General features: G+C 41.5%; 1 long non-coding RNA gene across 1 annotated transcript; it reads right to left on the bottom strand.

The window, feature by feature from the left end:
* Positions 1-9,446: 9,446 nt before the first annotated feature.
* On the bottom strand, positions 9,447-13,374 carry LOC120433609. Its single transcript, XR_005608666.1, has 2 exons — positions 13,044-13,374; positions 9,447-9,758 (listed from the first exon to the last, which is right to left on the bottom strand). It is a non-coding gene; the product is annotated as an uncharacterized LOC120433609 (long non-coding RNA).
* Between the last annotated feature and the right edge of the window lie 85 nt (positions 13,375-13,459).

Below are 13,459 nucleotides of genomic sequence, written 5' to 3'. Positions count from 1 at the left end.
AACATTGTAAATGTTTAATGTCCATTGTAAATGCGCTCAGTCTTAAACACATGCAACAGTAATTTTAATTAATACTGATTGTGGAGGGGGGGGTGGGGGGGATGAGCAGGCAACCATATGCCTTATGGGGGAGAGCGGACTGGCCCTTTCGGGTCTGACACGCAGCCCTTTGCCGCATGTCTTACCCTCTCTCCCTCCATCTTCCTGTCACTCTTCACTGCTCTGTCCAATAGAGCCAAAAAAAAAGGCCAACAAATATTTTAATAATGATGGGGAACATTTTTCTGCAGAATAATCATTTTTAGTATTATAAGTGGGTGACTGTAGCTCAGGAGGTAAAGCAGGTCATTTACTGCTCGGAAGGTTAGTGGTTTCATCAGGGCTGGACTGGGACAAAAAAATCGGGCTGGGCATTTTGACTACAGACCGGCCCACCAGGTATTATAGGAAAAGTCGTAAAGCCTGTGAATGAAAACGAACACTGTTGTGACAGTGATGTACACTCTCTTGTTGGTATATATGTATCAATCTAATAAACTTAAACCTACACCATCCTCCCTAAGATAAGATAAGAGATAAGATAAGATAAGATAACTCTTTATTGTGGTATCCTACCAGAATAACCCTATTCTGGTATCCTAAACAAAACTTAAAATAAAATAAAATATTAAACAACCTAATCAATAACTACATATACCTAACTAATAGGGTTGCCAACTCTCAGCAGAAAATAGGGAACCACTCCCACCCTCCGCCTAATAATGCTTAATCATTGTAATCAACTTTAATTTAATGCACATGTAAAACAAATGCGCAGAAATCAAATTTTTTTCTACAATAATTAAATGGCTTTCTTTCTTCAACAGAATTGCAGACTGCACAGATGGTACCTTCCCAAAGGAAAAGTACTATAGCTTACTAGGGTATATATTAGACTTAATATTTACTATACACAATAATGGATTTCTATACATTACATCAGATAAAAACTTTGGTTCTAAGATTCAGATAATTATTTATAAAAACTAGACATTTTTAAATGAGAATAAGAAAGTGCACTACCTGCGACTACCGCTGGTTTCCTCTTTCTGGCGCAAAGTGGGCGCTAAACAAACAGGAGAGATGGGACTTGCGACAGAAAAGCCAATCAGCTGATCATTGATCAGTTTCATGATTGAAGTAGCAACAGGAGAAGCAGGGGGAGAGAATGAGAGAAGAAGAGGCAGCTGCGCAGCATAAAGACTAGAGATGGACCGATCCGATATTATGTATTGGTATCGGTCCGATACTGACCTAAATTACTGGATCGGATATCGGCGAGAAATAAAAAATGTAATCCGATCCATTAAATATCAAAAAAACACATCACAAAACTTGCAACACAGCGTAACTCGGCTCATAACCGTAGCACGTCGGAGCATCACGTGATAGAGTGGCTGTGTGTATTTGTAGCCTCGCTACCAAACCAGCATTTCATCTCCGAGGAAGTTATCCCAGAGAGAAGTAAAGCAAGTGTGTAAGTTCATCTCTGAATGTTTGTAAAGCGTTCCCACGTTAAGCTTAACAACCGATATATGGAGCGAGTGCCTCTCTCTCTCTCCCTCACCTTCCTGCTCCTACTTCAATCGTAAAACTGCTTAATGATCAGCTGATCGGCTTTTCTGTCACGAGTCCGTCTCTCTTCTTTGTTTTTGGCCCACTTTGCACCAGAAAGAGGAAACCAGCGGCTGAACAACAGCAGCACGTTTAAGCTTGATAAGCTGTTGTTAGAATTTATTTAATATTACTTTCTACACCAGGATCCTTTTCGATGTAGCTGACGGCTGGTAACTGTGCAGGGGCGGATCTAGCAAAGTTTAGCCAGGGGGGCCGATGGGGCATGAATCCTTATTCTCATTTAAAATGTCTAGCTTTTAATAAATAATTATCTGAATCTTACACCCAAAGTTTTAATCTGATGTAAAATGTATAGAAGTCCATTACTGTATATAGTAACTGTTAAATCTAATATACCCTATTCAATTCAATTCAATTCAATTTTATTTATATAGCGCCAAATCACAACAAAAGTCGCCTCAAGGCGCTTTATATTGTACAATAGATCGCACAATAATAAATACAGAGAAAACCCCAACAATCATATCATATGACCCCCTATGAGCAAGCACTTTGGCGACAGTGGGAAGGAAAAACTCCCTTTTAACAGGAAGAAACCTCCGGCAGAACCAGGCTCAGGGAGGGGCGGCCATCTGCAGCGACCGGTTGGGGTGAAGAAGGAAAACAGGATGAAAGACATGCTGTGGAAGAGAGACAGAAATTAATAACAGATATGATTCAATGCAGAGAGGTCTATTAACACATAGTGAGTGGCTGGAAAGGAAAAACTCAATGCATCATGGGAATCCCCGGCAGCCTACGTCTATTGCAGCATAACTAAGGGAGGATTCAGGGTCACCTGGTCCAGCCCTAACTATATGCTTTAGCAAAAAGGAAAGTTTTAAGCCTAATCTTGAAAGTAGAGATAGTGTCTGTAAGCTATACTACTTTTTCCTTTGGGAAGGTACCATCTGTGCAGTCTGCAGTTCTGTTGAAGAAAGATGTTGAATCTATTTAATTATTCTTGAAAAATAATTTATTTCTGTGCATTTTTTTTTCACACTGCATCAAATTAAAGTTGATAACATCAATTAAGCATCATGAGGTGCAGGGTGGGGGGTGGTTCCCTATTTTTTTTTGCTGGGAGTTTGCAACCCTATTAGTTAGGTTGCTTAATATTTCTGCTAAGTACTCTTTAAAATACCAGAATAGGGAGGATGGAGTAGGTTTAAGTTTATTAGATTGATCAGTGTTGCTGAACTATGAAATATTTTGGGTGCAGTGTATTTTTTACATACAGGTATAACAGAATAGCTTTAGTGTTGTTGTTTATTTAAACTTGAGTATGAACTTATCCAAAATGCAGCAAGATATTTAAAAAACAGTTTTATTGATTAAAAAACACACTATATCGGATTCATATCGGTATCGGCAGATATCCAAATTTATGATATCGGTATCAGTATCGGACATAAAAAAGTGGTATCGTGCCATCTCTAGTAAAGACACAGAATAACTCCAGCTTTGTGACTGTTTTTCATTCTAGCTGAAGTACAGGACAAATCGCGTTCCTTTTCACCTCAATATGGAAATTTTAAGTTCAACCTCCTCAGCTGTAATTGGTCCAGCCCAGAGTTGATCATGACCAATTGGCCAATCCACCACCTTTCATTGTTTATACCATTACAAAAGAAAAAAACAAAAAAACATCGGCCCATAAAAATGGAAAATTGCCATCAGGCACCGGGCAAATGGCCGGTATGCCCGACGGCCAGTCCAGCTGTGGGTTCCATCCGTGTCTCTTCCAGTCTGCATGCTAATTAATCCTTGGGCAAGATATTAACCCCAGGTTGCTCTCCAATGCACCCATCGGTGTGTTATTGTTAACTAGAAAGCACTGGAAAGCATAGAAGAAAGGGAATGCGGTGTTGTATACAGCGCTTTGAGTGCTCCGGGAGAGTAGAAAGGGGCTATACAAGAATCAGTCCATTTGCCATTTAAAAGGTTCCAATAATACAGTTTTATGTATCATCATCATCATCTTCAAGCCTGTAGACTCCTGGTGGAGCATAGAGCCGCAACAACACCACGCCAACGGACTCTGTTTTCGGAGCCGTTCTCATCAGCTGGGTCCACGTCATTCCGGCGGCCTTTACTTCGCTCTCGACAGATCTTCTCCACGTCTGTTTGGGTCTCCCCACTTTCCTTTTTTCTTGTGGGTTCCAGTCCAGTGATGCCTTGTGACATTGTCGAATGGTTTTCGAAGTGTGTGGCCTATCCAGCCCCATTTTCTCTTCTTTATGTCTTGACCGACCGGGTTCTGTTTGGTTCTCTTCCACAGGTCTGTGTTCAAGATCTTCTCAGGCCATCTGATGTTGAGGATGTGTCGCAAGCACTTGTTGATGAAGATCTGTATCTTGCTGGTAATGGTGTTGGTCACCCGCCACATCTCGGACCCATACAGGAGGACTGCTTTCACATTGGTGTTGAAGATGTGGATCTTGCTGCGCTGAGATAAGACTTTGGAGTTCCAGATGGGTCGCAGGATGCTGAATGTAAGCCTTGCTTTGTTGATCCGGCTCCTAATGTCTTCATCTGTGCCACCCTCAGTGCTTTAACTTATTTTATTTCATTCTTGAGTTATGTTTTTATTTTTTTGAGCCTGAGGAAATCCTACAGCATCGGCTTGTGCTTTGTGGAACTTCTTTTAACGAAGATGGGGTTTTTATTTCGCATGGTTTTATTGGCGATCGTGACGGTTGTTTGGAGTTACTCACAAACAATTACATACTCACGGGAGTTTCTTCTGGATCTTCCATGGAAAGGCCCGTCTCTGGACTCTTTTCACCCTCCAATGTTTTCCAGCTCTGGATTATCCAGTAACCACAGGGGCACTTTTGTTTTTAACAGAGTCAAAGCAAGGAAGCGGGGTAAGAAGGGAGGCCTACGTCAGCGATTGAAGAAGCAAATACGATACAATCGTATTCCTTTACCATCAATAATCCTGGCTAATGTGCAGTCTCTGAGGAGTAAACTGGATGAACTGCATTTGAATGTCGCACATTTACGTGACTACAGAGATACATGTCTAATGGCATTCACAGAGACTTGGCTCAGGGATTCTGACCCTGATTCTTCTCTGGAATTAAAGGGCTTCGGGTTTCCCATACATATGGATTGAGACCCCGGAGCTACCCAGAAATCTCAAGGAGGAGGGGTGTGTTTTTATATAAATCAGAAATGGTGTAAAAATGTTACCATTTGTAAACAAGTGTGTCTGCCTGACATTGAGCTCCTCTCTGTGTCTTTGAGGCCATTTTATCTGCCGAGGGAATTCCCACAGATCAACGTCACCATCGTTTACATCCATCCTAAAGCGAATCCTAAGAATGCGACTGACACCATCTCCAACGTCATACACTCACTACAATCTCTCTCTCCTGAGGCCCCTAATATTGTTCTTGGGGACTTTAATCACTGCGACTTGAAAAAAACACTGAGCAGTTTTTATCAGTATGTGAACTGTCCCACACGCTTCAATAAGTCTCTGGATCTATGTTACGGTTCCATAAAAGGTGCGTACACATCTGTGGCTGGCCCCGCCCTTGGATCCTCGGATCACATCACGGTGCATCTCCTGCCAGTTTATAAGACTGTGCTGAGAAGAGAGAATGTAAGGAAACACTACATAAAGGTTTGGAGTGACGACACCTCTTTAGCCTTGCAGGGCTGCTTTGACTGCACAGACTGGTCGGTGTTTACAGAATCATGTAGAGACTAGAGATGGCACGATACCACTTTTTTATGTCCGATACCGATATCATAAATTTGGATATCTGCCGATACTGATATGAATCCGATATAGTGTGTTTTTTAATCAATAAAACTGTTTTTTTTTAATATCTTGCTGCATTTTGGATAAGTTCATACTCAAGTTTAAATAAACAACAACACTAAAGCTATTCTGTTATACCTGTGTGTAAAAAATACACTGCACCCAAAATATTTCATAGTTCAGCAACACTGATCAATCTAATAAACCTTACCTAACTTAAAACCTAACTTAAACCTACTCCATCCTCCCTATTCTGGTATTTTAAAGAGTACTTAGCAGAAATATTAAGCAACCTAACTAATAGGGTTGCAAACTCCCAGCAAAACAAAAAAAAAAAAAAAAATAGGGAACCACCCCCCACCTTCCACCTCATGATGCTTAATCGATGTAATCAACTTTAATTTGAAGCAGGGTGAAAAAAAATGCACAGAATTAAATTATTTTTCAAGAATATTTAAATAGATTCAACATCTTTCTTCAACAGAATTGCAGAATTCACAGATGGTACTTTCCCAAAGGAAAAAGTACTATAGCTTACTAGGGTATATTAGACTTAAGAGTTACTATATATAGTAATGGACTTCTATACATTTTACATCAGATTAAAACTTTGGGTGTAAGATTCAGATAATTATAGGGATGGGTATCGTTTAGGTTTTATTCGATACCGGTGCCAAACCGGTACTTTTGAAACAGTGCCGGTGCTTAAACGGTGCTTAAACGGTGCTCAAACCGGTGCTTAAAGAATGGAGAACACAAAATTGGTCCAAAAACCTCTCATGTTCAGCAGTTTTTTTTTGTAAAAAGATAACAATGTTAGCCTTTTCTGCAGCTATAGGGGATTTATGGTATCACTCTTGGCTGGAAGCAGTGCTTAAACAATGGAAAAAACACAAACTTTGTCCAAAAACCTCTCATATTCAGCTGGGGTTTTTTTGTAAAAAGATAACAATGTTAGCCTTTTCTGCAGCTATAGGGCATATATGGTATCACTCTTGGCTGGAAGCAGTGCTTAAACAATGGAAAAAACACAAACTTTGTCCAAAAACCTCTCATGTTTAGCTGTTTTCCACTTTTTCTTTGGTCATTTTAGCCTTTTTGGCCAGGGTGAAGGGAGTATCTGCCATCAAACAAGAAGACAGCCGCATGTAACTACGACGGTGTTTGCTAGTTCACCTTACCTTACATGCATTAATGTAATAATGTGGTTAGCGTACTCAACGTTAATTACACACGAACAACATGAAGCTACTGACCCAGAGGAGAACGGCTGCTGCTGCCATCATCATCCGTCATCATTTCTGCTACGCCGGCAGGGCTAGGGGCCAGGACTCTACTCTTCGGGTTTTTGGGGGATGTTGCTAACTCCGGGTCCGATAACAGGCACCACACCCGCAGTAGATGTGCACGGTGTGAGGTCTCGCAGCAAGCTATCAAACACGGCGCATTTCTCGGCTTTAAAAAAAAAACGCTATGCGTCGCCAGGTGTTTCATCAGATTTGAGGTGTTACCTCCTTTGACAGTATCACAGTATCAGCTCAAAGCACTTGTTGCAGGCTGCTGAGTTTGCATCTTTTGCTGTGAAGTACAGCCAGACTTTTGACCGCTTCGCCTTGGGCATTTTTAATCTGTAGCTCTGCTCTAAAAGAACGCACATACCTGGCCCCGCCTACTATCCTCGGAAACGTAAAATGATTGGCTAGAATTGGCTCAGGAAAAAAAAAGCACCCAAATAAAGCACCGAAATGTGCGCTGCTTTTCGGTCTGGTTACTACCGTTTATGTCAGAACCGGTGCCATCATGGCACCGGACACCAGTACCCATCCCTAGATAATTATTCATTAAAAGCTAGATATTTTAAATGAGAATAAGAAAGAAAAGTATGTCTTTGTGCCCCCTTTTCCCTGTTCATGCCCTATCGGCCCCCCTGGCTAAACTTTGCTAGATCCGCCCCTGCACAGTTACCAGCCGTCAGCTGCGTAGAAAACGATCCTGGTCTAGAAAGTAATATTAAATACATTCTAACGACAGTTTATCAAGCTTAAACGTGCTGCTGTTGTTCAGCCGCTGGTTTCCTCTTTCTGGCTCGAAGTGGGCGATAAACAAACAAGAGAGACAGACTCGCGCCAGAAAAGCCGATCAGCTGATCATTAAGCAGTTTCACGATTGAAGTAGCAGCAGGAGAGGGAGGGAGAGAGAGGCAGTCGCTCCATATATCAGTTGTTAAGCTTAACATGGGAACGCTTTACAAACATTCAGAGATGAACTTACACACTTGCTTTACTTCTCTCTGGGATAACTTCCTCGGAGATGAAATGCTGGTTTGGTAGCGAGGCTACAAATACACACAGCCGCTCTATCACATGACGCATACTGCTGCAACGTGCTACGGTTATGAGCCGAGTTACGCTGTGTTGCAAGTTTTGTGAGATGCTTTTTTGATATTTAATGGATCGGATTACATTTTTTATTTTTCGCCGATATCCGATCCAGTAATTTAGGTCAGTATCAGACCGATACCGATACGTAATATCGGATCGGTCCATCTCTAGTAGAGACATTAATGAACTCACTGACGTTGTCTGCAGCTATATCTCCTTTTGCAGAGACATGATTATCCCTTCAAAGGTTGTGCATTTTTTCCCTAATAACAAACCATGGTCTTCAAAAGCCCTTAGGAGGCTGATTCATGGAAGGAAAAAAGCTTTTACTGAAGGGAATATCTTGAAAGTTAGAGAAATTAGGAAGGAGATCAGATCAGAAATTTAAAAAGCCAAAATAAAATACAAGGATAAGGTAGAGGCAGAGATGGGTAGCAATAACTTAAGGGTTGCCTGGGCAGGCATGAAACACATGACTGGTCTCTGTTACAGTGACTGTAATAAGATAAGTCTCCCTGGTTTTATTTCAGACTCAGTTAGCCAATGAGCTGAATAGATTTTATTTGAGATTTAATGATAATTATAATTTTAGGAATACATTTGATTTCTTAATAGAGATGAAGTCCTTTGAAAAACTTGTCAGGAAGGAGATCCTGCAGCAAGTAGAAAAGCTTATCAACCCACTACAATTTGCATACAGGCCTCGTAGAGGTGTTGATGATGCAGTGGTCACTCTGTTGAATTTTCTTTATCGCCATCTTGATGGTGCCAAAGCTCATGCTCGGCTCTTATTTATTGATTTTTCTTCAGCTTTTAATACTATCCAGCCACATCTTTTAGTTGATAAACTTCTTAACCAGTTTAAAATTGATTTTAATCTTGTTGGTTGGATTTTAGACTTTTTAACTGACAGATCTCAGTGTGTGAGAGTAAACAGCTGTTTTTCCAAACAGCTGAACTCTTCTACTGGCTCACCACAAGGTTGTTGTCTCTCTCCTCTACTGTATATTTTGTACACTAATGACTGTTGCAGTACACAGGCCAACAGGCATTTCATTAAATATGCAGATGACACAGTCATTGTGTAGCCGGTCTGGCCTTAAACTCTGATTGCCGTTAGTTCTCTGCGTTGTGTTGTGTGAATAACCAGAGGAGTCAGCTCTCACTTTGCCATCTGGGGCAGATTTATTCTCCCATAACTGTTTAAAATAAAAATAAAACAGTACAGCAACTTCACTTTACTGGACTTCTGCATGAACGCCTCTCCTCAGCGGGGCCTCTAGGCGACTGAGGAAAATAGCGCGCAGCTACCGGAAGTGACTTCGTGGGAAGTCAAAGGTCACACAAACAAAATAAAAGCTCCCAAAATATAAATACAGAAAATAAACATATATAAATGTTGTGGATGAGTTTGTTTTGTGATGTGATCAGTCCTTCTTAATGATCAACACCTTGAAAACCAAGGACATGGTTATTGACTTCAGGAAGACATCCCCCCCATCCTGCACTAACAGTGGTAAATGGTGCAGCCATTGAACTGGTGGACAGTTATAAGTATTTGGGGGTTGTTCTTGATAAGGCTCTGTCCTTTGAGTCACATTTTGCTGCTACAGTGAAAAAGGTTCAACAAAGACTGTACTTTTTAAGGAGGTTGAGAGGTTTTAATGTTTCATCTGAAATGATGACTCTTTTTTATAAAAGTTTTATTGAATCTGTTTTAACCTTCTGTATCATTGCTTGGTATGGTAATATTTCTTTGAATAATAAGACCAGACTTAGTAACCTGGTTAAAGTGGCTAGTCAGATTTCAGGGAGGTCTCAGGTCCAGCTTGTGGACTTCTGTAACAGGCAGGTGCTGAGGAAGGCAACCTCTGTCATGTTGTGTTCAGATCACCCTCTCTTTAATGATTTTCAACTGCTTCCATCAGGTCGTCGGTATAAAGTGCCTGCAGTGAAGACAAAGAGACATAGATTGTCTTTTGTACCTAGTGCTATTATCATGGTTAATAACACTAAACCCAGTGTTGGGAAGGTTACTTTTAAAATGTATTCCATTACAGAATACTGAATACATGCCCCAAAATGTATTCTGTAACGTATTCCGTTACGTTACTCAATGAGAGTAACGTATTCTGAATACTTTGGATTACTTAATATATTATCATGCTGTTTACAACTACGTGAATGTACTATTGCTGTGATTTATTACTGTTACTGAAGGTCCATGGCTCCGAACCGTAGTAAAGGGACCTCGGCTAATACAGTGTGTTCCGTGTTGGGCTGGTAGCGAAAAATAGCTTTACTTTGTTGTCTGGGTCAACTTTGCTTGCCAGAGACAGAGAGAGGCGTTGAAAGGCTGCTCCAACGTAACTTATTTTTTCCGGAGGAAAACACGAACACAGTGTACAGATGAGTCTTAATAGCTTACTTACAAATGGGCTCGTCAGGCACTCTTCTTGGCTGCAGTGGTTATTATTATATTTACATGCTTCCAGCTCCCGTTTTTGCTCCGTGACAGCTCGGACTTTTCCTTTCTCTCCCTCCACAGACACATAACGTGTATGGTAGTCCATTCTCCCTGCAGCACGGACTACACTGCCCATGAGGCTACATTCTTTAGGGCCATGCCTGTAGCATTCTGCCTTTTAGCTTAGCACAACAACAACAACAACAACAAATTAAAGCTGCAAGCAGCGATATGAGGGCCCTCGCACCCCCGGCGCGTCGAGCCAAGCCCAACACCTAAAACCAGCGCTTCCGATCTGATGTCACATTGATGGAATTCATGCATTTAACCACCAGCTAAAATTTCATCTCATTCAACCATTATTATAGTCGTCCCACTAGGTGGCGCTCTAACCATTACTGACAAATGGCATAACAAACATTTCCGAGCTCGAGTCTCATCACGCCTGCGACCTTTGGGAGAGATTGGACATTGTGTTTTTGAGCGACAGCAGGTTACTGCTTTTGGCGAGGGATTGAAACTCCACGTGCCGCCATGACCACCCCGTTTCCCTGAACGTAAAAGCTTCGCAATTTAACATCACAAAGGTCTTTAGATTCCACACACAGGAGATCGCGTAAATCTAATGAAATCCCTTGGAGGAGTTCGTCAAAGTATGAGGCCTGAAAAGAGGGGAAAATGTCGCCAAATTTACACATTGATTTTAAAATGGCTGACTTCCTGTTGGATTTGGGATATTGCTCCAAGAGACTTTTTTGTACATCTTGATATCTCCAATAAGCTTGCCAGGTTTCAAACTCATACATAAAACACAGAGCAGGGGCTGTTGTTTTGAAATTTTGTAGGGGGCGCTGTGGAGCCATTTTGCGCTGTTCAAGGAAAATGAACATATAAAAGAAATCCTCATCACATTAGAGGTGTGCGCCAAATTTCAAGACTTTTTAAACTTTTCAAGCCCCTCAAAAGCCACTTCATCTTTCATGGTGAACTGCGCTGCCACCAGGGTGCGCCGTTCAGTTTATAGTCACAATTTTCTCACTGAAGCATCAAGAGGGACTGATGGTGATATTCACCGCTTTTGAGGTGGCCACGATGAACCTGTGAAAATCAGTACAACAAAATGAAAGACATGACATTTCCTGGTGCCACTAGGTGGCGCTCTACGTATTCCTGACAATGGGCATATCAATCTGTTCAGGGCGGGTCTGACATCATCCCTGTAAAATCTGGTACTGATCACATTGGATTTCATTGAGTTACACTAATTTGTTTCTTCATGGCGAGACCTCAATGTTCGCCATGCTGCTGGGGTCACACCCTTCAGCGAAAACTCACAGTTTTCTCTGTAACCCAAGACCAACTCCTTAAGGCTTTCCTGGAGAAATTTGAGGCTGCAGATGTCACCCATTACAATACTGTACCCCAAAGTGTAAAACATGACATTTCCTGTTCCCACTAGGTGGCGCTGTCCCTGGTGTCAAATATGGCAGTTGAAATATGTTCAGGGTGGAGCCTTATCATATGTGTCCACTTTGGTCAAGGTCGGACAATGTATGACAGAACGAGAGGCAATAAGATTTTCATGGCGAGTCATTGAAATTCGCCGTGGCGCCACGGCCTCACAGTAACCCGAAAACTCAAAAGCTCCGCAATTTAACATGGCCCAGGTGTGTAGTTGACACTGACCAAATATGAAGCTTGTACGATGAAATTCCAATGAGGAGTTCGCAAAAGTTCGAGGCATGGAAATGGCAAAATTAGAGCCAAAATGTCACCTTCACTTCCAAATGGCGGACTTCCTGTTGGGTTTAGGACATGGCCATAATAGACTTTTATGTGCGTCTCCGAATGTTAGATATGTGTTCCGAGTTTTATACATGTAGGTCATACCCATCTCGGGGCTCGCGTTTCTCATTTTCTAGGTGGCGCTACTGAGCCAATTTTCCCTGGACATGTCTACGGACATTAAAATACGTAAATTTTCACCAGACCTGACGCGTCTGCAAAATTTCATGAGTTTTCGAGCATGTTTAGGCCCTCAAAAGGCCGATTCATTTGCAAAAATAATAATAATAATAATAATAATAATAATAATAATAATAATAATAATAATAATAATAATAAGAAACAGAGCAGATACAATAGGGCCTTCGCACTTTTGTGCTCGGGCCCTAAAAAGCGCTCTCTCACCCAGGAAACACGCAGAGAGAGAGAGAGCGTCACCCTGTAACCATGGCAACCGTAACGCTGCCGCCTGGAACAACAGAACATAGCTGTCAAACAAACCCAAATAATCCTGACCCGCGACAATATGAAACAGGAAAGTACCGCCGTGTAATCCATTTATTTCAACAAAGTAACTGTATTCTGAATACCACCTTTTTAAACGGTAACTGTAACGGAATACAGTTACTCATATTTTGTATTCTAAATACGTAACGGCGGTACATGTATTCCGTTACTCCCCAACACTGACTAAACCATATGTTTGTTGCCATTGCACACTGCACTTTTTTGATGATAAATTTAGGTTGTTTCCTCTGGGCTTATTTTCGCGGGTATGTGTTGTGTTTGTTTTTATACAGAGATGTATGGACATACTGCAAATCAATTTCCCATTGACAATAAAGTTACCATTGAACACTGAACCCATCTTCTTCTTTGTTCCTTGTCACTTGTGATGGTTTTCCCATTCTTGTCCTTGACTGGCTTACTTGGGTTGAAACTTTTTCCTGACAAGGTCCGGTTGATCTCATACACTCACCTCATGTTGTTCTGCTTAGCTGCTGTTTCTGCCTCTTCTGTCATACTGTGCACAAATTGTCTTTTGTCCCGTCTGGCACTCTTCTTCACTTCTCGGTTCACTTCCCAATATTGGGCTCTGAGGTCTGTTTTCTCATGTTGGTCTTGACATCTGTTAATTTTTTTGCTTCACCTCCTTTCTCTTCTCTATCTTCTCCCATGTCTCTTTTGTCATCCCATCTTTCTGCTCCCTCTTCTTCTTCCCCAGGACTTTGGTGCAAACGGCCTTACAGGTCTTCTGTATTTCTGTCCAGGGGTTCTCTATTGTCTCATCGACCAGATCCCCCAGCACCTCAAACCTGTTCCTGACTTCACAGTTGAACTCTTTTGCTTGCTTGCTGTCTTTCAAAAACTGTATGTTGAACTTGTGGGGACAGT

The sequence above is a fragment of the Oreochromis aureus genome, linkage group 1 (assembly GCF_013358895.1).
Source record: "Oreochromis aureus strain Israel breed Guangdong linkage group 1, ZZ_aureus, whole genome shotgun sequence".
Lineage (NCBI taxonomy): Eukaryota > Metazoa > Chordata > Actinopteri > Cichliformes > Cichlidae > Oreochromis > Oreochromis aureus.
Note: the sequence above shows the minus strand (reverse complement) of the source record. Positions and strands in the feature narration are given on the sequence as shown.